Source organism: Mus musculus, chromosome 12 (genome assembly GCF_000001635.26).
Source record: "Mus musculus strain C57BL/6J chromosome 12, GRCm38.p6 C57BL/6J".
Lineage (NCBI taxonomy): Eukaryota > Metazoa > Chordata > Mammalia > Rodentia > Muridae > Mus > Mus musculus.
Genome location: NC_000078.6, coordinates 56,484,852 through 56,509,877, shown reverse-complemented (window position 1 = coordinate 56,509,877; position 25,026 = coordinate 56,484,852). Strand labels below are relative to the sequence as shown.

General features: G+C 40.9%; 1 long non-coding RNA gene across 1 annotated transcript in view; it reads left to right on the top strand.

Annotated features, from left to right (window-relative positions):
• Positions 1–19,450, top strand: part of Sfta3-ps (surfactant associated 3, pseudogene) — a 38,993-nt gene extending 19,543 nt beyond the window's left edge. The window contains exons 3-7 of the long non-coding RNA NR_045082.1: positions 3,467–3,758; positions 5,507–5,757; positions 6,242–6,415; positions 16,486–16,677; positions 18,820–19,450. This is a non-coding gene — a long non-coding RNA (surfactant associated 3, pseudogene). The remainder of the gene's footprint in view (positions 1–3,466; positions 3,759–5,506; positions 5,758–6,241; positions 6,416–16,485; positions 16,678–18,819) is intronic.
• The last annotated feature ends 5,576 nt before the right edge of the window (positions 19,451–25,026 follow it).

The window sequence follows — 25,026 nt, the reverse complement described above, 5'->3', positions numbered from 1 at the left end:
ACAAAAGCTGAACGCTAAGGATCCTGCGAGTCTGAATTAGCAAATGGGGGGAAAATGAAATCATTCTGCTTAAACTTGCTCACCAATAAAAAGAGAACTGCCTTTGTTAAATATGCTCGCTGTGATTATCAAGCAAAATTTTTTTCTTCCAGACATCTATGAATAAAACATGCAGTTTGAGCATTAGGTAAACAAACAATAAATGGATGAGTTCAGTTGCAACATAACAACATTTTATTTAGAAAACATATATAATCATATTTGTATTGGCAATCCAAATTTAATGACTTCTTTGAGTAAAGGCACAAAACCTTATAACAAAGGCTACTGCTTATTTTTTGCCACCTTCCACCCCCCATTTTCCCAGAGAGATTTTAAAGGTCTCTGCTGAACTGTACATATAGGAAGTCTGGTTATTTTTGGGAATTTTTCTTTTAAGTCATCTTAATTGTCGTTTACACATGCTGTCATACAAACAAACGAACAAACAACAACAAAAACCTCATACATTTCCGGATCAGAAGAGGAAATGTTTCTAGTCGGTGTAGTTTGGGCTGATTGAGGCAAAAACTGCAGCTGAATAGCACTCTTTGGCTTATTAGCCATTTCATTAACACATCTGTAAAATATGAATGAGAAGGAACCATTTACAATAAGGAAGGCAAACAACAGAATGAATTTCCTCTGTTGGTGTTTTACAAGACTGTTAAACAGAAAGCAGAGGGAAGAACTCTCTTTAGACGATGTCACTTAATTAAGTAAAGCGTCCTAATCAGGGTCCCCTCCAATTGTAATGACTGTAGGGAGTCAAGTACATCTCTGTCTATATTAGAGTATCTAACTGCAATGATTTATTGATATTTATTTTAGAAGTACAACACAAAAGCAATAAAACAGCAGAGGCAGGGGAGAGGGAGTGTGCCCTTGCTTTCTGAGGTGCAGCAAGTATACTTTGAAAACATTCCTAATTTTCGAGAGAGAGAGGTTTTGCTTTTTAAAATCAGAGCACACCTCTCGAGAAAGGTGTTACTTCCCCCCCCCCATTTGATTTTTTTCCCCACGTGTTCGCTGCAACGTTTCTTTGTCCACCGGGTGAATCATTGATTCACGTTCTTCACTGCAAGAATCGCTGCAAATGAGTGGATGGGCACCTGCTGTTTTCTGCAGTGACATTACTGGATTGCCTTCGACAGTGATGTTAGGCTTAAAATACGGCTTCTCTGTATGGGAGAGAGCTTCAGGGAGGGAGGGTAAATACACTGTATAGGCAGGCAGACATTGGCTGCCCTCCAAGTTGCACACAGCATAAACCTGTTTATCTGCCACATTTCACAAATCTCAAAAACACGTGAATAATCAGGCAAGCCACTGGATAAATGATACACACTAGGAACCTAACCAGTATTCTGATGAGAGGCTACTAGGGTTGTAAGACAGTGGTACAAATAGACTTGAATTGCAGAAATAGTGTGTACTAAAGTTGATTAGTGGTTCAAAGAAGAAAACAGTGCGTACTAAAATAAATGTGAAGAGCTACCTCAACCCTGTAGGCTTGGCTTGGTATATTTATGTGCATGCTTTCTGGATAGTGGAGTTAAATAAAATATGTACTCTCGCTCACAGGCCATTCCAATGATCAGTGCCAACGTGCCTCTGAGCTTTACATTAGCTGTTAAGATCATTTATTTCTAGTGGAACAACAATATGAACTAACCAGTACCCCCAGAGCTCGTATCTCTACCTGCATATTTAGCAGAAGATGGCCTAACTGGCCATCACTGGGAAGAGAGGCCCCTTGGTCTTGCAAACTTTATATGCCCCAGTACAGGGGAATGCCAGGGCCAAGAAATGGGAGTGGGTGGGTAGGGGAGCAGGGTGGAGGGAGGGTATAGGGAACTTTTGGGATAGCATTTGAAATGTATATAAAGAAAATAACTAATAAAAAAGATCATTTATTTCTAAGAACTCAGATCTAAGTATTAGAGGACAGTGTTCTCCAACTCAAATTTACACCAACACAACCATCTGAAATCAAATTGCCAAGCGGGCTGTCCATTTCAAAGGAGCAACTTTTCTAACACAGCTGCATTTTTAAAAAAAACCTGCAGAACATGAATATTTGTGTATTAAAGGAACTGGGGAAACTAGACTTCCTCTCTTTCTCTCTCTCTCTCTCTTCCCTTCCTTCCTTCCTTCCTTCCTTCCTTCCTTCCTTCCTTCCTTCCTTCCTTCCTCCCTCCCTCCCTACCTCCCTCCCCTCTCTCTCTCTTTCTTTCTTTCTTTCTTTCTTTCTTTCTTTCTTTCTTTCTTTCTTTCTTTCTTTCTTTCTTTCTTCCTCTCTCTCTCTCTCTCTCTCTCTCTCTCTCTCTCTCTCTCTCTCTCTCTTTCCTTTTTTGTACTTCTTTGTTTTGCTTTTAGTTTCTATTCTTTCTTCTTGATTTGCTGAGCCTGTTGCCTTACCCAGGGATCACTGGGCACTGGCATTCAGCTGTAAAGTAGAAGCTTTCTAAGTTTCCAGGGGCTAATCTTCAAAGCACACTACAAAAAACCTGAAGGTTATTTATAAATAATAGACCTGGCTGTAATTACAGTGAGATAAATTATTTGCTTAATATGCCTATATACCTTTTTGTTTATTTGTCTTTTATTGATTGATTGATTGATTGATTGATTGATTGATTGATTAAGACAGGGTTTCTCTGTCTGGCGATGGTTATCCTGGAACTCCGCCTTTACACCAGGCTGGCCTCAAACTCAGAGATATGCCTGTCTCTGCTTCCCTAGTGCTGGGATTGAAGGCGTGCACCACCCTGCCTGGCTATCAATTGTCTTTTAATGCAGATACCACCTTACTGTAAAACATGTATGCTTCTCTACATTTTAAACACAAAATTCTCTTTCATATCAAAGAGTCATAATCCAACAAGGTCAAATTACATAAACACTGAACACTCTACGATGCTTTTCTTTTTTCCTTTTTCTTTTTTCTTTTCTCTTTTTCTTTTTTCTTTTTTGGTTTTTTGAGACAGGGTTTCTCTGTATAGCCCTTGGCTGTCCTGGAACTCACTCTGTAGACCAGGCTGGTCTCAAACTCAGAAATCTGCCTGCTTCTGCATCCCAAGTGCTGGGATCAAAGACGTGCGCCACCACTGCCTGGCTTACGATGCTTTTCATACTACAGAAAGTAAATTTACTAAAACTCTCCAAACTTGAAATTTTTGTTAAAATATAGGCAAAGGCATCATTATTTTAGCATCAGGTAGGCGACCTGCAAATTGATGTCCCAAATGATATTCTGCCACATTTGAGCTTTTTGATTAAAATCTTGACTGAAAAGAGTGTATGTTGAGTGTTGAGTTTATAGCCAGTTATACTGGCCAAGATGTTTTTCTTGCCTTGCCATTTTCAAATATGTATACATATGTATATGTATATATATTTGTCTCATGCTCTCTCTCTCTCTAAGATACAGGACCAAAGCAGACTGAATGGCTCCAATTATCAGAATGTGAAAGCATGAGTCGGAATCTACTTTTTGTACGTCTACTCTGAGGAGTCTCTTCTTTAGCCAAGCAGTACTGGGCCATGAGAACATATCCACAAAGTTGAAGTCAGCTCTGTGAGCCGTGGAGTTCTCCCCAGCTCTGTGAAGCCCTGTGAAGCAGAGTTTTCGGAAGTGATGATTATTTTGAGTCAAAAATGATCACCGGACACCACGTAACGTATACACCAAAGGAACTCAAGAAATAATAGCCGCTGTAAGTGAACACTGCAGCTATAAAAATAATATATAAAGCAACTGAAATAAGAAATTCCTTTCCCCAGGGATGACTGTTAGAAATGGCCTCTCATATTTTTAACAGACATTTTTAATTCCCATGTAAGTGTGAGGGTTTTTGTTCTGTTTTGTTTTGTTTTGTTTGGTTTGGTTTTCAGATAGAGCAACACTTTTATTAAAATGCTTAATTACAGAAAAGCAACTTGGAAAACAAAACTGTCAGAGGCAAAACAACAACAACAAAAACCCAAACTAGCACTCAGGAGGCAGAGGCAGGGGATTTCTGAGTTCGAGGCCAGCCTGGTCTCCAGAGTGAGTTCGAGGACAGCCAGGGCTACACAGAGAAACCCTGTCTCAGAAAAAACAAACAAACAAACAAACAAACAAACAAAAAAAAACCCAAGAAACAAAAAACCAAACAACAACAACAACAACAAAAATCCCAAACCAAACCAACAAAAAACCAAACAAGCCAGGTTGTTTTAAAGATCAAGGGGCCATTGAATGGAATCAAAGACCTTATAAGTGCTGGGTAGTTGGGGTAAGGGGGTGCTGGTTCCTTTTGTGAGTCTGGGAAACCATCAGAGAGCCACAATGCAGGTGCAGTACGTACTGAGGGGGATCCCCTACACTCTGAGTCTGTAGGGGAGTGAGGGGTAGCCTCTCCTTCCTCCTCTGACTCTCTGGAAGAGTTGTTCCCGGCAGGTATCAAGGCACTGCAAAGGCTATCAGGCCTTGGAGCTGAGATAGAGCTTAAGGCACCGAATGGAGGTGAGGAACAGGAGCTCTGGTCAGGTGACCTGCCGGGGAAAGAATGGGGACCTGGAACACAGAACTTGCTATGGAGGCATGCTTTCTTTTAAAGAACAAAACTGAACAGAACATATGCTGTTTTAAATTGGACTTTTATTCATTTAGCAATGATGCTGGCCGTTGCTCCACTTTCTACACAGTGACCTTTACCTTGTCCTAGCAGCTGCAAAGGATGTTATATAAGACAGAATTTTATAAATAAAAAGCCATTTAACATACTGATGGAAAGTTATTTTACTTAATTTTTGCCTTTAAACGTGATGCTTCAGTAAACATGCACGCTATGTGTGCTCTTATAAGTGAACCAGCAGAGCTAATTCCTTGAAGTGGAATCACGGCATAAAAACACATTTGCAGTTCTCGAATGTTATCACTTCCGTGTTGACGCAACCAAAGAAGTCTTACCAATTCACCTTTCTCTGACAAGGTTTGAGGGATTTTAGCAAGGGCTCAGATGAGAGCTGTGCATAGGATACCTCATCTGCCCTTCCAGTTTTTTTGTTTTTTGTTTTCAAACCTGGATAAACACAGTTCGCTTGCTTCTGTAATGACTGATGAAGACCTTGCGGAACGAAGGAGAATATTCACTGTAGTCAACTTGCTGGGTTGAGCCTCTAAAGCTGTGGGGACTGCTCTGGTAAGGAGTATGCGTGTCAAGCGTGGTTGCTAGGTCTGTGCTTTTCCTAGCCTTTTGCTAGCAACTTCCCTAAGTATGAGAGCGGCAGAGCAAAACCAGGAGCATCCACAACAACCTGGGTGAGAGGCTAAACTCAAACCATGTTGCCTACCCCTCCTCTCTCCTTCCCCTGCCATCCATCCCTGAACAGGTTCTACTTTAAGGGTGCCCTCACCTTTCCCCCAGTCTTGGCTTGGATTCTAAGTATGTGCTATTCTCTGTCTCCCCGGCTTCCTCAGGCGGGAGCGCTCTAGGCTCCGCTGCCCCTCGGCATTCAGCCTCCTGTGTGATTAACCCAGAGGTTGGCCTGACATTGACCCAGTCCCCAGATGGAAGAGTCACCTTATCCTTGAAGCTGTCACTCTTTATTCGGCACTTTTATCTTTATCAGTGCTGTTTTCATCTTGAAATATAAACGCAGGAACGCCTCAATCTGCATCTCAACCTAGCCCCAGGCTGAAGGGTTCCGCCAGTGTTATCAAACACTAAGGTAGGACCTTTAGTTTGTATTCAGCATTAGCAGACTAGGTATTCTCATGAGAAATGTAGAGCAAAGAGAAGTGAAACACTCTCTGTCTTCTAGAAACATAAAACCCCCAGGAGGCAGATAGCAATAACCAAATAACTAAATAAATGTAGGCCACTCTTTGATAAGTGTTAAAACATATCCAAATTAAAATCCTATGACATCTCAATTCTGAAAACTTATTTCTACAGATATACCTGTGCATAAAAAAAAAAATAAGTGGAATTGCTCAGTGCAGCATTGCATGTTCTAGTCAGAGTCAAGGGGCCTTTTGATTATTAACAAGGACAATCTGACAATTAGGAAATGCTCTTCATGGGATAACATGGAGTGACCCAAGATAAATTTCACATGATTAGAAGCAAACGATAGAACATGTATAATGTATGTTTTTCTGTGTGGAAAATCCTGTGAAATAATGTGTATTACTGCTTATTCACATATCCAGGCTTGTGCCGTGGACAATTCAGTCAATGGTGGCTCACAGATATGGCGGTAGTCCCACAGATTACCATGAGTTGGAAAGTTCCTACAACCCAGTGATGTCTTAGCCACCATAGCATAATAACTCCCATGCTTGTCGTTACGTTGGTGCAGACAGACCTATGCCAGCTTCGGAGAAGTAAGTATGTGTGTAATACTGGATATCGATGATAATGACCATGGATATGCTAGGCCAGATGTTTTATTCTGCAGTGTCCTCTTCAGTAGAAGAGAGTGTGTTAGATCTCATTTCACTCTAGAAGTGAGTTTCACGTTCATCTCATTTTCTGCCTGCATCAAGGGGTCTTGTCAAGTTAGTCTGAACAAGTTCACTTTATATGGTTCATTTGGTGGCAAAATTGCTTAGTGGTACATTTCTCAGAAATAATCTCTATCATTAAGTGACGTGTGACTATATATAAAAATATTGGAAGACACCCCTCCCAAACAAAAACAGTGCCTATGGGGTATTAGAGTCAGGGGTTAAAGGAAACTTTTAATTTATATTTCTTAGTGTTATTTTAATTTTATTATTTCTCATCTTACATGTATACATTTTATTGCCATATATTAATTATACATGATAATGGGTTTCATTATGACATATTCACATATGTGTTTGCTATATTCATCCTTTTCTGCCACCTCTCCCATTTCCACTAAGTCCCTTCCTCTGCTCCAAGTAGCCTCCCTCTCTCTTTCCCTCCCCACCCCCATATGTTTCATTCTGCTGGTTTACAAAGGCATGGGTAACAGGAACACGAGCAACTTACTAGTGGCCACACCACTGAAGACAATGTCTCCTCCTTCCTCAGAAACTAGTAACTACTTATGAATCATCATAGGGGGTGGGGTCCTGTGAGTCCCTACCTCCTAGAAACCATTAGCTGCTTATAAATCCTAAGGGAAGGGTGGGCCTCTTTAGTTTTCAACCATTTGAATGTCATCTATACAAAAACATCATATTAAATACTTTTACATTTTAGAATAAAATCCATTTCTCACAGACTGTTTCCTTATATGTGTGTGGCTACCTTAATGGGGGATAAAGAATTTTACTGGATGAAGAAGGTCTGATCAGAAGACAAAGGGAGCCCTGAATCTTGTTACCTATCCATAAAACCCACTGTCTATTTTGAGCAGGTCTAGGGGGAAGAAAGCTATATAAAGTTCTCAAAGATGCAATTTCTCATGATCAGTGCACTCCTTAAGACAGGAGAACTGTGTTAGGAGCAGCAGTCAGCCTTCAGTCTGTCGGCAAGGCCATTATGAGTGGCTGCCTCAGGTTTCTCACAAGAACCTGCTCATGAACAAGGCATGGCTCACCCAAGCTTTGCTTGAGCTAACCTGCTTACGCTTCCAAGATGAACAATGGGAGGACTCTCTTCTTCAAGCTTTAAGTTAAAAAAGCCTTATGCAGAATCGCAAAGAAGAGAAATTAGCTGCCTCACCATCAGGCTGCTGCTGTCCTTTAATACGAATGTGCCCCACAAATTTCCCAGAACATCGCAATAAGGTGATTTGGTGAGAGGTATTGGGACGAAATTAGATCTGAAGAATTCTTTGGACTCTTCCATGAACTAAGATTAGGATGTTTGACAAGGTAGTGGTAGAGATTTTTTTAATGAGAAAAACACTGATGATTTATTTCATGATTCTAAATGACATTGTCAAAGGAATATGAAAATCTGAAATCACCACCACGTAAGTCACACAAGGACATAAGCGAAGAAAACTTCAGATCCCTGTCTATTTCTGCATCTGTCTTTCCGGCTCCTTTTAGCCATCCCTCAGAAGACCTTATCTAACAGACAGCTTTGGTGTCCTAAGACACTAGTGTCAAATGGCTGGAGGTGTGGAGGCCAGTGACTCTTGACCTGCCCCATTCCGCCATTACCTCTCAAAAACATTTGTGTTCCAGCGGATTGAGAGTTTCAGATGTGATTAAAATGTCCATGGCACTTATCTGGCCCACATCTGGTGTCAGTTTCCTTTCAGGGAAACTAGTAGTTCGTTATTTTATTTTTATGAGCTTATTGTGTAAATGCGAGCCTGTTAAGTGAGTTATTGCTAGCAATCAGGACCATTTGTTACATAACATCAGTAAGAAGGACTCAGGTGGAAACAACTCTGATTGTGGGTGTTTAGTCCCAATGTGCATCAGTTGTAACTCCTTAAATGTATTTCTTCTAGCAGCTAATTTGAAATACTTTATCAGTGAAAAATCTTGACACAACAGTTGTACAAACATACATAGGAAAACACGAGGAAATTAAATCAGACTTATAATGTAAACCTGAGAACGATGGCTTAATTTGTACTCACTTTGTAATTTTAACTAAATATTGTGGTAAGTAGTTCTTACTTAAATCCTAAGTATATGGGCATTTGTTACACACAATATGAAAATACTTCAAGAGGCTTGTGATTAACGCTGTGGTATTCAAGCATAGTTTACAGTGACTTTCAATCAAAGACAAAGGGCTCAAGCAGATGATGAAAAAAATGTTGAAAAGATGTGTGTGTGTGTACACCCAAGGACTTAACTCAGACCTGCTCTTACTAGCTCGGTTCCAGTTTTCCCCCTAACAAGCATTGCTGTAGCTTGACACAAGGCTGTGCTTAGAAAGGAGTGGCCAGACTAAGCACAAGATGACTTAGTTATGTTTAATTTCTGAACAACAATGAATATTTTTCATACATAATTATGTTCCAGTCATTTAATGCAACTTGCTATACCAAAAAATAGTGCTTATTAGAAAACCAACTGGGAACCTTGCACTATTATTTTTTTAGACATGGCAACTCTATCATAGAGGTTCTGAAGAGTCCCCACATCTCCTTCCCTGCCTTCTGTAGCTTAACTTGCATTTTCTCAATCATGCACACATCGACCTGGGCATCACATGCTCACTCTTTAAAGGATGATGGCTGGAACATTGGGAAACCCTCAATCCAGATGTCAGTCCAATGTGATGATGTGATTTTTATTAGTTACTGCTTGTTACCCTTTGGGTGTGCTTTGTTCATGTGGTGGAAGCCTACCTATTCAGTGTGGCCAGGAAGAGGTAGTGGGATCTTTAAGAAATAGGCTTTCAAAGGTGGTCATGACACAAACCTTTAATCCCAGCACTTTGCAGAGGCAGGCAAATCTCTGCGTTCAAGGTCAGCCTGGACTACAGAGTGGGTTCCAGGACAGCTAGGGCCACACATGGAGACCCTGTCTCAAAATATAAAACCAAAATCAAAACCAAACCAAACCAAACCAAAAAAAAAAAAAAAAAGAAGTAGGATATCACGAGAAGCTGTTAGATCATTGAAGGCACTGCCCTTGGATGGGATATGACAATTCCTATGGACTCTGGGTTACTTCTAGTGACAGTGAGTTATCGTAAGAGCAAGGCCAACCTCTGATCACCTAAATTGCTTCCTGTCTGGGGGTGCCATCTCCTTTCTTCAGAAGTAGAATCATTGTTTTGGTGGTGATTTCCAAGGGAACTCACCAGAGCTGATCTGAAGTCAGAACCAGTGTTGTATGACATTGCTCCCAGGGACATGAAGAAACATCTACTGTCACTACATATGGAACCAACAAAGGCCAAAGTAAGGGTATCACCAAAGTCCAACTGGTAAGTCCAATAGGATATTTTTGGGGGGTGTTGCTTACAGGAATATGGGTGAGGGGTTAATACAGGAGCAGAAGCAACTCAAAGACAGCAGCACCACCAATCACACCCCAGAATGGGTGACAGATCATGGTCATTGGAGTCCTGGAGGATACTGCACAAACAACCTCAGACAGTTCTCCATTTGTTGAGTATTCTTTCTAGGTGGTTCAGTTGGTCTGAGTCTCTTCCAGCCAGCTTGGCTGGACTTCGTTATTTCCAGAGAGCTCTGCTTCTCTGCTTCTCTCATAGTCCTCACTGCCAGAGGGAGGAACCTAGTGAATCTGTTGAATTTTAGGGATTTCCTGAAGCCTTTGATTTGCTTGTTTCCTGAGCTTAATGAGCTTTCCTGGAAGATGGCATGTTTCATCTTCCCTAAAAACATCCTATGACTTCAAGAGCTTCCTTCCAAGATAAAAGCTGGCTACAGAGGAACTTGTTATGCTCTGGATTCTCCAGAACTCTCTCTCTCTCTCTCTCTCTCTCTCTCTCTCTCTCTCTCTCTCTCTCTCTCTCTCCTTGAATTTAAATGCTAATAATAATCCTTTAAAAGCACACTCTTAATGTTTGGTGCCACTTGTCAAAGAGCACACAGATGTGAGATGAGGTTCCTCTCAGATTAAGTCTACACTCATGGATTGGTTTCTTGGTGCTCTGGTGAAGGTGGCTACTCAAAAGCTTGACTTAATATTTTCTAATATTACCAGGCCAACTGATAGCACTACAAGTGTCCAGCCACCAAAGAAATGGGACGTCAACGTGGTAGAATAGAAACTGAAACATGAAGAACTGGCAGATTTTAGATTGAGTCTTGGCTATTCATCTCAACTTTCTGTGAGAGCCTATACAGTTCATTTATCCTTCATGACTCCCGGTTTTATTTTCAGTAAAATGGGGATATTAAGGTAACTGTAGGGCAAGAAAGTAGGTGTAGAAATAATTTGTAAACTTCAACTACTATCCAGATGTTAGTAGTGGTTCTTGATGATGATAATGTGAGAGATGATGGTCCAGAAAAAATTATAGTCAGTAATATATATGTATGCATATATGTATATATAATATACTCGTATACATTATGTTAATATTATATACAGCAATGCTAGAAGTTGAATTTCTAGCTAGCTAATTACATGTATTTTAGAGACTTTTTTATAGAAAAGACTCACTTTTATTTATTTTTTAAATACAACAAAATAAAACATAATAAAATAAACCAAAACTATGACATCAAAGTTGAAGATAAACCAACAGAAAGAAAAGATCCCAAGAGAGGGCATGAGAATCAGAGATCCACTTATTTTCACACTCAGGAATTCCTTAAAAACTAAACTGGAAGCCATAATAAATACACTGAGGACCTTGTGTGAGCCACTGCAGGCCCTGTGCATGCTGCATCAGTCTCTATGGGTTTATATGAGCCTTGATCATGTGGATTCAGAGGCCTTGCTCTCTTGGTGTCCTCTATCCCCTCTGGTTCTGACACTCTTCCCAACTCCTTGTCCTAAAAGGTGTAATTTAATGCGACACAAGGATGATATTTGCCAACAACTTGACTAAACGCCTACTGGATGTCCACCCTCACCTCGTTTCCCTGTTAGCTTGGATTAGATTTACATATGCCTGCCTCCTATCCCAACTTTCTGATACAATGATCACATTTACCTTGTAGGGTTCTTAGCAGGATTAAACAATGCCATCCCTCCCAAGCAAGCTCTCATAGTTTGCTCAGGATGCTAAGAGAGAAGCTGAAGCTTAACTTGTGACTCACCATTTATTAGTTTTATGCTCTCACCTGGATTCCTCAACTCTCTTGGTTGAATTAATTCTGAATGAATCTCACAAATACGAAGCACATGATGGGTCATTCACTGAAACACCTGCGGCAGACCCAATGAAGAATGGCTCAAATGTGAGTCCTGCCTGCCATGTGACCTGGGAGGTCACGGAAAGGAAAATAAAGAAGTGATTGAAGCTCAGAGCCCCAAGGATATTAAACGTTCACTCATCCAACTGGAGCTGAACCAGTAGTTTACCCTAAGGAATACAGACACAACAATGCCATTTGCATGTTTCCGTTCCATTTGAGCTTAAAACAGTTTTGGGGTTTCCAGGAGACAGGGAGAAAGAATAGGAAGTTATTGCTTAGAGACCACAGAGTATTCTTCTGGGGTAATGAAACAATTTGGGAACTAGAGAGAGGTGGTAGCTACACACAGTTTTATGGATGTCCTAAATACCACTGGGAAAAAAATAACTTTCAATGGACAATTGAATGTTCTGTGAATTTTTATTCAAAATGGTACAGGACTAAGGAGTTTTTCCTAGGTTTATGTCCAAAAATTGAAGCCTGGGTTTTTTGTTTTTTGTTTTTTGTTTTTTCTGATATGAACTCCACTCACAATTTATATTCTCAGAATAATTTATGTTCTTTAAATTGCAACAAAAGGGAGCTGGAGAGTTGCTCAGTAGTTAAGATCACTTTTTATTCTTGCAGAGAACCTGGGTTCAGTTCCCAGCACCTACCAGGTGGCTCATAACCATCTATAGCTCCAGTCCCAGAGCAACTGATATCCTCTTCTGGCCTCCTTGAGTACTAGGCACACATGTAGTGCACATACATATGCAGGATAGCACACACACTCACTCTCACACACACACAAACACACACACACACAAACACACACACACACACACGAGCAAAAATAAAAATTAATTGAAACAAAAGATTATTACCCACACGTCTACCTCAGAATAAAATCTTCCTAGACTTTTAAAAATTACTCATTTGTATTTAATGTGCACTGGTGTTTGCCTGCATGTGTGTCTGTGAGAGGGCACCAGATACCCCTAGAACTAGAGAAAGGTGGTAACAGTTGTGAGCTGCCACGTGAGTTCTGGGAATTGAAAATCTGGGACCTCTGGAAGAGAAGCCACATGCTCTTAACCCATGAGCCACCTCTCCAGGCCTCTCTTCTTAGATTTTTAATGCATGTTTTTTATTTTGTTTTTCATCTTTGGAGTAGTTTTCTCTTTCTTTTTTTCTTTTCTTTTCTTTTCTTTTCTTTTCTTTTCTTTTCTTTTCTCCTTTCCTTTCCTTTCCTTTCCTTTCCTTTCCTTTCCTTTCCTTTCCTTTCCTTTCCTTTCCTTTCCTTTCCTTTCCTTTCCTGTTTCGTTTTGTTTTCAAGATAAGTTCTCACTTTGTACCTCTGGATGTTCTGGACTCACTAGGTAGACTAGGCTGGCCTCGAACTCACAGAGATCCACTTTTCTTTACCTCCCCTGTGCTGGGATTAAAGGTGTTTATCACTATGCCTGGCTTAGAGCAGTGCATATTTATGTATCTGAACATTATTGAAAGAGAGGATGTGCAATAGTGATGGTTTAAAGATATCATGGGATGTCTGCTAGACATGGAACTGTAAAACTGAATCTCACAAGTTAAAGTGTCCCAGTGTCATTCATGTGAGGCCAAAAAAGAAAAATAAAATGCAAAGCGTGCAACCAGTGTTGCTCACGGGGACACCTCACTGTTTAAGAGAGATGGCAACACATGAGCCAGATGGAAAGGGCTGAGGACAGGAAAGGAACGCTGTAGGTAATCAGAATTTGGGCTTTGAAGAGGCTAATCGAGCAGAGGATGTGTAGCTGGAAGGAGTAAGGCATGAAGAATATCTAATGTCCCTAGGATGCATCAGTAGAAAGAGGAGGAATAGGGCAGGTGCTAGATGGAGAACCCTGAGAATGGCCGAAGGTGGGGGGGGGGGTCAGGGGGCGGGGGCGAGTGAAGGATTCATGAAGCACTTAACACAAGGCTGCAGGGTAACTGCAGTTCCTTCCATTCTCTATGCACCGCCTGCCTTGTTTTGTCTCATTTTATGTGTATCTGCCATTGCTGTGCTTGTGTTGGTTTGTGCTTCTCTGGTTTCACCTCTGAGGTTTATAATTACCTATGAAAGTCCAGGTGGATCCCTGGGTTTAGAAAATTGTAGAGCTGGGCCTCATGTCTTCTTCCTTTCTTAACTGCATCCACAAGTGTGTCAAACAAGGTGTCTCATGTCACACACATGCATACACACAGACACACACACACAGATATGCATGCACGCACGCACGCATGCACACACACACACACACACACACACACACACACACACACACACACACACACACATTTAATTTGAGTGTCAGGATTGTGCTATATAGCCCACGTTGTCCTCTGAGAAGCCACGATCTTGCTTTCTCCATCTCCAAAGCACTGGTTACACGTATGCGCTGCTACATCTGAATCCATGTCACCAATTTTCTACTCGTCAGCCACATTTCGCAGTGACAGGTTCCTAGTTAGATTCAAGTCATTTTATGTACTCACTTAGATCATACTCAAAACATTCTTTTTTTTTTAACTACGCGGAGGTGGGGTGTTTCTGTTCACCCCAGAAAGAGGCTCTCCTCCTCTCCAGATAGCCTTCTTACAGCTGCTATCTTTGATGATTAGAAACAGTTACTAATGAGGTTCAAGCTTTCTCTTTCCCTTGACTTAGTTTCATATGATGTGCCCTAGTTCCTCACTGCTTGCCTTTAAGCCACATCTACACCCTCACTTCTCTCTGCACTTTTTTTTTCTTTCAACTTTTCCCTGCACTTCAGGAAAATATTCTTGAAAATACTGTGTGCTCTTTTAATGCTGCTGTGGCAATGTAAGATAAGCAGTGGTTTTATGTTAAAGCTTTAAACCATTTCTTAAGAAGATTTATTTATTTTATGTGTATGTGTGTGTGTGCACTATGGGCATTCAGATGCCTTTTGAGGCCAGAGGAGAGTGTCGTGTCCTCTGGGCCTGGAGTTACAGACAGTTGTGAGCCGCCTGATGCTGGTGCTAGGAACTGAACCTGGGTCTTCTGCAAGAACAGCAAGTGCTCCTAACTACTGTGCCACCCTCCTGGCTCTCATTAACTCTTTGTTGTTTGAGACAGGGTATCTATATGTGGCCCTGCCTGTCCTGGGACTTGCTATGTCTTGGAACTTGTATGCTATGTAGAACTCACAGAGATCCTCTGCCTCTGCCTCCCAAGTGCTAGGATTAAAGGTGTATGCGACTATACCAGTGCCATAACTATTATTATTATTATTATTATTATTATTATTATTATTATTACATCTAGATCAGTGATTCTCAACTTTCCAATGCTGTTCCTCATGTTGTGGTGACCCTGAACCATAACAATTTTTTGTTGCTACTTCAAAACTGTATGTTGTAAACATTTTTTTAAAGAGGAAGTAGGAGCTACTGTCACATCAAGAATTAGAAGTAATATTTTTTTCCCACCAACAGATTAACTTTTCAAGTACCATTGATGTGGGAAAAAGAATGGGTTAATGAATTGCACTTACCTTTTATACTTTATTAGTATTATTGTCTCCATCTTAAAAATATTAACCTGCTGATTGTTTATTGTGTTTCTATGCTAATTGATCCAAGTCAATCAAATTCCTGTGTTTTGAAGATTTAGTCCAAGGAAGGCCTACTGATAGACGAATAACAAGGATTCAGGAAACACAGATAAGGGTTATTAATTCTACTCGGTGGACAAGCCACCAAAGAGCCTAGGATAACTATACTGAAAGGATAAAGATTGAAGCCTATTTTCATACAGGCTTAGGAGGAGAACAGACCAGTGAGGACCAAGGGAGACACACAGTCTTCAGTGAGGCCAAGTGTAATGAACCAATGTGTCTGCTCACAGTTGGGGATACCTGTGTTGTAATGTACTTCTCTCACCCAGTGGCAGCTCTCAGAGAGGTGCGGCAGCCTCTGCTCCAAACTTCTGCCCCCATGTTCGCTTGACGTGGCTTTGCTATGTCACCTTCCTGTCCCCTAGCCGTGCCTCAGGTTCCAGACTAGTCCTCCCTTTAATCATAGACGATGATGGCTCACAATGGCTTCTTGAAGAGCTTATCGAGCCTCTCATAGCCTGTCAGCATGGGTTTTGTGCTGTGAGACCACAGGCTCTGCGCATGACCGGCAGATCTCTTAGGAACCCGCCCACCATCGTTGGTAGGATTCATTCACAGGATCTCATCCTCTTGCTACCACCCCGTGCTGCAGCTGCCTCAAGTGTCTACTCTCTCTGACCCTTCGAGAAAGCCTATCTAGACTCCAGCGAGAATTCCATCTCTGTCTGGTTTATTCCCACTGAAGAGAAAAATAACTTTAACAGCAACAACAAACGCGTTCTTCGCTTGTTAGCCTTTTCATTCCTGGCCCTGACACAAAGAAACTAGTATTCTGTCTTCCTGGCACAGGTCTGAGGTAGGGGAAAGAACAGAACCCGTGTCATCGTCCCTTTGTGGGGTGGGGATGAAGGGGAGCCGGGGCTGTCTGGGAGTGATGCTCCTCACCCCTGCAAAGTAGCAGATGCTACTAGACCATTTTGAAAAATAGAGATGTGGACTTCGGTCTTGGGCAGAAAGTCCACCGTACTGCTTAGTTTCCTGTTCTTTATGAATCTAACCAGTCTATCTCTGTTTTACTATTTTCCAGTCACTGGATCAGTCCACGTCAACCTGAACCTGAAAGCCAAATATCTTTCCCTCCTTTGTTAGGTTCATGTTACCCTGAACCTGTGAGCTCAGTAGAAATTTTCTGGTTATCTGGAGCCGGCAGTTATTCATTATAGCTCCCCACCACTGACTGACTGAGGGTTAATTATCATCAAACATCTATCTGCCCACGGTGAGCTACAAGCTATGCCAGGTGTTTGGTGAATAACACTAATGTAATTTATTTTACTGTCTGATTTTCTCACGGTAATCAGGTAGCAATAATTATGGATTGGTACTTAATATTTTATAAGGCCTCTGACCCATTTCATTGATATTAGATTTTATTTAGTCTTTAAATATTTAATGTGTGTGTGTGTGCACGTGCATATGTGTACATGATGTGTGTATGGAGAGCAACATGCAATGACATACATGTGGAGGTCAGAGGACAATTTTGTCAGGTTTGTTCTCTTTTTCCATCTATGTGTGGGTTCCAGAGACCAAACTTGGAGCTCAGGTTGTCTGGCTTGTGTAGAGTTGCAGAGTTGCTTTGACTCCAGAGCCACCTCCTCAGACCATATATTAGATGTAACCTATTTTAAGTTTTTCTTCTGGATCTACTCATGTTCCTGAGCACGAGTCACATACCCATACCCTTTGCCCTTACTCACTGCGGTTTGCATATATGCTTCAATACATTTTCACAGAGAAGGTGACTCTATTTCTGATCTGTGTTTTGTTTTCATTCTTAGTTAGTTTTACCCTTTTGATGGTTAAAGTGTATGTAATATATCTGATCATTTTACTTCGCTTCTGATTTCTCCCTCTGGCTCAGTTTTAAGAAACTAACGGGCTATATTTTCCTTTAGGATTCTGTTCCTTACTCCCTTTGAGAAGGACTCTGACATCTCCTGGATTCTGAAGCCCAAGTCTCCCAAGTTTTTAAACACAGTGCATTCACAAGGGTGAAATGCTTGTGAGAGGTTACCGTAGCATTTTATTGCCCCCCTCAGCCCCATTAATTCTGCCCTTAGCTGTATTTTTGCTGTTCAAAGGGTTTGTGGCTTGAATATCATTCATACTCAGCTTCACTCAATTATTTACTTATTTTCACCCACATTGACTCATTTATAATTCACTATATATGGCACGCAGACTCTAGGTTAGCCCCCAGTGATCCCTGCTCCCTGATTCTCACCCTTGAGTGTGAACAGGTTCTATGGCTTGCTTATAGCTATAGCCTATGATGAGGGTGGTAAGGCGTCCTTCCTGTGATTATGTTACACAACATAAGGATGCCTTTCTAGGAGACTCACTGTTGCTATCTCAATGAATAGCAATGCCGTGGAAGCGCACACAGTGTGGCAGCTCAGCAGACTCGGCCATTAGTTGGTAAGAAGCCTGGATCTCTGCTCTTGAAACCACAGAAAATGAGTTCTGCCAAGAGCTTGAGTGAGTTTGGAAGATATTCCTTTCCCAGTCAAGCCTACAGTCTGGAATGGTTGGAGAGACACTTTGCCTGTGACTTTATGATGCCTAAAGCAGAAGGCTTGTCTGAGCCGTAGTCTGACCTTATGTTAACTGTGAGATAATGCTGGTTGTTTTAAACCACTAGGCTGTGGTCATTTGCTTTTCAGAACTAGAAGATAGACATTTGATGGTATCCACATGCTCCATGCTGGATACACACTGTGAGGGCTTAGAGTGCCACAATACACTAAGACTAATGTTGCCTGCACTTTACAGATAGAGAAATCAATTTGCTTCAATGCGATTCATGTCTCAACTTAAGCATGGTTTAAGATACATCTTCTGAGATACAAATGCATTTAAGAAACATTCTCCTTGGCGTACACTGACCATAAGATGAGTGGTTTTCTAAAGTCTGCATTATTTGTAAAGAAACTTTTTCTGGTTTTTATTATTTTTAATAGATATATGACATATACCTATGTTTATCTCACAGAAATAATATTGGATACATAATAGGAAGTTTTCTCCTTTTTGCTCAAAGCAATACCTATAAACTGTTTAGATGGCGGACATTCATGCCAGTCCGCTCCGTGTTTGCCTGGTGCCTTTCCTGGAATCAGAGCCTCCAGGTAAGATTTCGGATGGACAGGAGTTTGGATTCAGCATTCAGTATTTGATCCATGGCCTAATTTTCCCACTAGAATCAGGTGTAGGAAAAAAAAATTAGGAGTTGAAGAGATTTAGGAAAAACCAATTTTTTTGGAGTCCTATTGGGTTTACTGTTTGAGGAGCTGCTGTGGAATTGTGTCCCCAGTGCTGTGTCTTCTAATGAGAGTCCTTTCAATTCTGCATTTATCAGATGCTAATTATTCATACTTCATGATTGAGGATTTGGAGTCGGAGACTCACCTGCAATATTTGGAATACCAGTGGAGATCCATATCAACATGGAATTTATACAGTAGCTGGTGCCAGTCACAGCTAATGATGGAACTTCAGTTTAATAAAAAGACCCCCAACTGAGTATAACCATCTCGAAGAAAGTATACTTATCAAACAGCTTTCAATCAGTTCAAGAGAGACACCTTAATTGTGAAGAGGAAGAACTGCACAGCGGTTGTCACCATGCCAACTTCAGATCGATGGCATTGCCACTGCTCTTGGTACATATAGCCTTGTCTATGTCCTTAACTGCATCAACATCCTTCCTGTTGGGATGAGATCTTTGTTTCAGCTGCTAGCGTGTGATGAGGCTTTTAATTCGTTACACTATAATACCCCTTCGTAAAATTTAAATGTGTAATTATAAAGGTCAATGTCTTTTCCTTTAATTAAAACTTCTATTCCTTGTTAACAGAAATTAGTGCTTATGACATTTTGTATTTTCAAAAATTATTGTGTTGAAATAAAGCTACACAAACAAAATAAAATATGGCGATTCCACTCTAAGAAGAGATGACTGAATAAATGATAATCTGACTTCTGTGCAATTATGTGCAAGAAGAATGCATACAATAATCCATCAAAGGGAAACAAAGAGAAGGAAGGTTTACTCTGGCAGGAAGAAATTACAATTCTAAAGGAGAATATGATGGAAAATCCTTTCTTTTAGGAGGAGGGAGTCATCTAGCTTATTTAAAGACCTCTGGTTTCAGTGATGCAGTAAGGAGCACCAGGGGCGGCGACACAGGTGAGAGAGGAAGGGGAATGTGCAAAGAAACAGGCCAAGAGGCTAAGGCTCCAGAGGGTGCCTGCTGTGGTGCTCTTTGCTCCTTTCCAGTCTGCCTCCTTTTTCTCTCTCTCCTCTCTTGCTGTCTGTATTTGTTTATATAGATAGAGACTTAGGAACAGAAATACTGCACAGAAAAGATGCACTTATTTCTTATTTTATGAATATGGGTGTCTTGCCTGCCTGGGCACCACATGTGTGTAGCATCCTTGGAGGTCAGAATAAGGTTTTAAATTCCCTGGAGCTGGAGTTACAGATGGTTGTTAGCCACCATGTGGGCACTGGGAAGTGAGCCCTGGTCCTCTGGAAAAGTAGCCAGTGTTCTTGATCCCTGAGCCGTTTCCTCCAGCACACACAAACTCACCTTTAGGCATAGAATCTCATACTCTGAAGCATGTGGGATATTTGATCTCGTTTCCCTCACTTTATATATTCATTCGTTAAAACGATACATTTTTGTTAGGTTTGGGTGTGTGTCTGATGCTATGTGTTAGGTTTACAGTGTGTTATTTCTAGCTATCTACCGATTATACTTTAGTGTGAGAGACAGAAACTGGTCTAGTAATCACATCACTGCAAATCACAGCATTCTTGAAAGTGCTGGTAGGCAAAATAAGAGAGCTCTCTGAAGTCCAGTGTTGGAGAATATATGGGAACATGGCTGGAAAGAGTAGAAATTACTAATGTCATTGGCTATGCTCTGCAGGGCAGATGCTGGGCTCAGTCAAGTGTTCTCTTAGTACTCACAGCTAGACTGAGGAAGCCAAAGGACCTATGAGCTCCTGTCCTTCCTTGCAATATGGTTGGCTGGTGACTGACAAAGATTTGCAGGAAAGCAGCACTCAAGTAGCCCCAGTAGGACCAATCAGTCATGCCGCAGTAGGGTTTGGCAGCGTCTTCACAGATATTCGGTTGTGAAAGGGCCAGTCCCGAATGCACATTCATTTCCATTACAACCATCTACCAGACTTATCTCTCATTATAGAAGCAACCCCAGATTGAACTATCACTATTGAAATTATTAGTTTCTATAGCTCTAATCAAGCCATCCTCCTTTTCAGGGACTCAACCAAAGGGCACAGAAGAACAGTGTCACTGAGGTCACCTTCTCTATAAAGACCTTGAAGAGTAGGGTAGAGGGGGTCTGACTGGCTAGAGGTTCATATACTTCACTTAGAATATCCAACAAGTACATGGCAAGTTAGCATCTCTCACCAACGCTGGGAAGCTTTGCCAACATTGATGCCTCCCTCTGGGAAGCACCCGCCATCAGGCAAGCTCACGTCCTCAGCAGCATCTGGTGGGATGAGCCATGCTGTCCTTATAATCCAAAGAAAGCTGAAGTCATAGTCAACATTAGTTTGGAGTGATTTCCTTTCTTTTCTTTTTTGGTAAACAGGTTTGCATTTTCATTATGTTTATGATTTATTCACATGCACGCACAATATATACATATTTTCATTGATGTGGGTTTATTTGTATAGCCTATTTTTCTTCCTCCTTTTTCTGTCTCCTCCCACTTATCTCCTATCCTGCATCTTCTACTCCTATTAGCATCTGTGCATCGATTTAGTACTTGTCTGTGAGAATACTCAATCCATCTGCATATAGTTCTGGATGTGTATTAACAATACACATATATAGTCCTATGCAGAAGTTTTTGTAGAGTATTGGTTTTGACAAACATGATTATTTAAATATACTCTTTTCCCATTTTTTTGTTTTGTTTTCACTACTAAATACTTTAGAATAATGAGTTACCTCCTCAAGGTAACTGTTATAATGCTACTTTATTTTGTAATTTTTCCATGATGTATAACCATGACTTAGTTTTCAGTTTCCTGGAATATTAAACAATGCCATAGCTGACCTTGGATAAGTGTCCTTCTGTACTAGGGCTTTTATTTGTAGAAGTGGATTCCAAAAGTGTGTGTTCTAGGTAAATATTATGTGCATATTTAATTTTAATAAATGTTCCCAGATTTTCTTTCCAAAAAGGACCGTAAAAATTATTGTTTCCAATAGTAAAAATGAGGGTTCCCTTTGCTCCTACACAAAAATGATAATTATTACTCTTTTATGCCTATTTGACTGAGAGCCTTAAACCTCATGGTACCATATTTTCTGTTTTCTGAGTGACTGACTTGTGAGTTTAAATGTCTTCTCAAAAATTTGTAGGCCTTCTGGTTTTGTTCCTGTGTGAATCAAATTTATCTATTTATCTATCAATCTATCTAGTTTATATTTTGAAATTTTCATATATTAATTTTTTTTAGTTATTTGAAACATGTACACCTCAAGACACCTTTACTTTTATGGCTTCTAAGTTTACCGACTAAGTTATAGAACTTTCCTCGCACACGCATTTTTGAAGCACATCTATCTTTTTCTGTTTTCCTTTTTGGAGAGGGAGGTTTGAACCTAGACCCTGGAACTTGCTGAGTGTTCTCCACACTGAGCCATGATTCCATCTGTTTGTTTCTGTACATTTTTAAACCCTCTGAAATTATTTTGGCATATAAATTCAACCTGATTTTCTATAGTCTTATGCCCACAGGATGTAGCTTATTGGTAGAGAGCTGTTTGGAGTGCACAGGACCCTCGGTTCCATTCCTCAGCATTAAGAAAGAGATACCACAAATGAACGAAACTCCTCATTTTCACCCACTAAGTTGGACTGTTGTCTTTATCACATATTAAATCCTCATAGATACTAGGGTTTATCTCTTGGTTCTACATCCTGCTCCATTCATTTGCTGTAAAATCTTCTGCAGACACCTGATTGGATATTAGCTCTTTGTGACATCTAGTGTTTGACAAAAGCATGGCCCCCTTAGCTTTCCTCTCTAAAAGTTATCTTGCCGAGTGTTTCTTTAGGTCAAGTAGCTTAGTGTAAACAGAAGCTCGGGGGTGGAGGTTGAGGAGCAGGCTGCTTGAGGCCAGCCTCACTCTTCTTGTCTTGGGAATGACAGAAGCACCCAGTGGGAAGCCACTTCTGTGGGTTCAGGTTTGTGTTACAGTTCAGCAGAGCTACTCCCGTAACCCATGTTTGTACTACTAGGAACAATGAAGTGTGGCTGCCTTTAAGTCACAAAAGTTGTGGGGTGACTTGGAACAGCAGTATCATTTAGCTCATTCCTACAATGAAACTGTGGTGATGATAATACAAGCATGAACCAGAATCAGGACTCTGTTAGAAGAGGTCACGAGTCTTATTAGTGAGGTAAGTCATAGTAGTGAGGTGACATACCTTGAGAGAGAGAATGTTCTTTTGTTGTATAGTTTAATTTCAGGTAGTTGAGAAGATAGGGCTCCTAGAAGAAAACTCAGCCCCGCCAGCTCATCCCTGCACTGTACCGCAATATAAACAAAACCAACTCACAAACAAACAAAGGCAACAAAACAAAATGCCACAATCATTAAAACAAGGGCAGAGACTTCATGGGGGAGGGGAGGAGGAGCCTGCGTAGCTAAGGCTTTAAGCTCAGCCTCTTCAGCCTCTGCCTTCCGAGTGCTGGAATTAAAGGTGTGCACCACAATGCTGAGCAAAAAGCTTTTAGAAAATTGTACTTTAGAGTGTATTTATGCATAGGCGAGTGCCACTGTTTCCGTGCAGAAGGCAGAAGGCAGTATGTTTGGCTGCTGGTTCTCTCCTTCTACCAAGTTTGGCTTCAAGGCTCAAACTTGAGTAGCAAAACTTGGTGGCAGGTGTCTTTACCCACTGGTCAATCTTACCAGCCCGAGAAGGAGGACTTATGACCAAATCTGAGCCGTATGTGTGTTTCAATTTGATCACAGAATTTAAAACATTAGGAGGGGAGGTTGGAGAGGTGGCTCAGCAGTTAAGAGCACTGGCTGTACTTGTAGAAGACATGCATTCAATTCCCAGCACCCACATGACAGCTGACAACTGTCTGTGGCTCCAGTTCCAGGAGATCTGACACCCTCACACCAATGCATACAAAGTAAAATTAAAATAAATTACTTTAAAAAGGGACCAACCAGGGAGTTTTTTTTTTTTAAGCACATACTTCTGGCTTCTCTTGAAAAAATTAAAATTTTATAACTATAAACTCTCATTTCTCCATGAGTCTAATCTCTGGAGCTGTGACTGCCTTGGAAAGATCACCGGTGTACTATGAGACAGTCACTACCCATCTTATCTACACCAGCTTCACTGGTCTAATTGCATTTTCTATTGGTCCACGGCTATGTAAAAATACATAGGCATTCATAGTGAATGAAAACTTAATGATTCCTTCAACAAGAGAGAATCATGATCTTTAGATGCAAGAATGATAAAGTGCTATGGTGGAGTATCGATGCTAGGCCATGTAGCATCTTTGTGATAGAGCCAGCTTATGGAGAAAAATACAAGTCTCTTCCTTCAGAAAGCAATAAAAATAGCACTTGGATACCTCAGCAGAGATTCTCACCATCCAATCAGTTACAGACCACACAGCCTAATTAATTCTTCATAGGGTGAGGATTCCAGAAATACCTCTAGTCAGAAAAAAAGAACTCAAGAAAACATCTGCAAAATCTCTTGTCTCCTCGGAAGAATTTTAATACAACAGGCTTCGAGTTCTCACTAAAACCTGCAAACAGAACCTCCCCCGTCTTGCTCGTTCGAACAGAAAAGGGGTTAGACAGACATGCCTAGAATCTAGATCACTCAGTGTATAACTTCTATGCAATTGCTGGAGCCTCACCCAAAACCATTTACATTTACATCCCTGGAAACTCCTCTTGATTTTGTCCATCATTTTGACTTCAATTTTACAAAAAGATAGAGTACTGTCATTTCGCTAGCCCCTTCAGGGTCTTCTAGGATAGGGGTTAACTATCCTAGAAGTTTTCAAAGGCAGAATTTTCCAGTACGAACATGCCTCCTGCTACATGTTCAACCAATGAGACAAAACAGAGCCTGAAATTTATTCCAACTTTACTTTGGATTTGTATGGTACCTTACTGCTCGTTTGGTTTCATGATGATGATATTTTGGTTTTTTTTTTTTTTTGATACAGGCTCTTCCTATACAGTCCCAGGCTGGCCTGGAACTTGTGACCCAGCTGCCTCGGTCTCCCAAGTGCTAGGATTACAGGCACACAGCCGTGCTTGACTAGTTATCTCTAATTTATTCAAGTCTATTTTCTCCATTTATTTCTTATTTTTCAGCCTGATCACAGCCCCTCTCCATCTTCTCCTTGAAGTTCTACCTTCACATCTCCTCCCCATGCCCCTATCCATTCTCCTGTGAGAAGGGGAGGCCCTCCATAGATACACACTTACCCTGCTACATCAAGTCACACCAGGACAAAGTGTATCTTCTTCTAT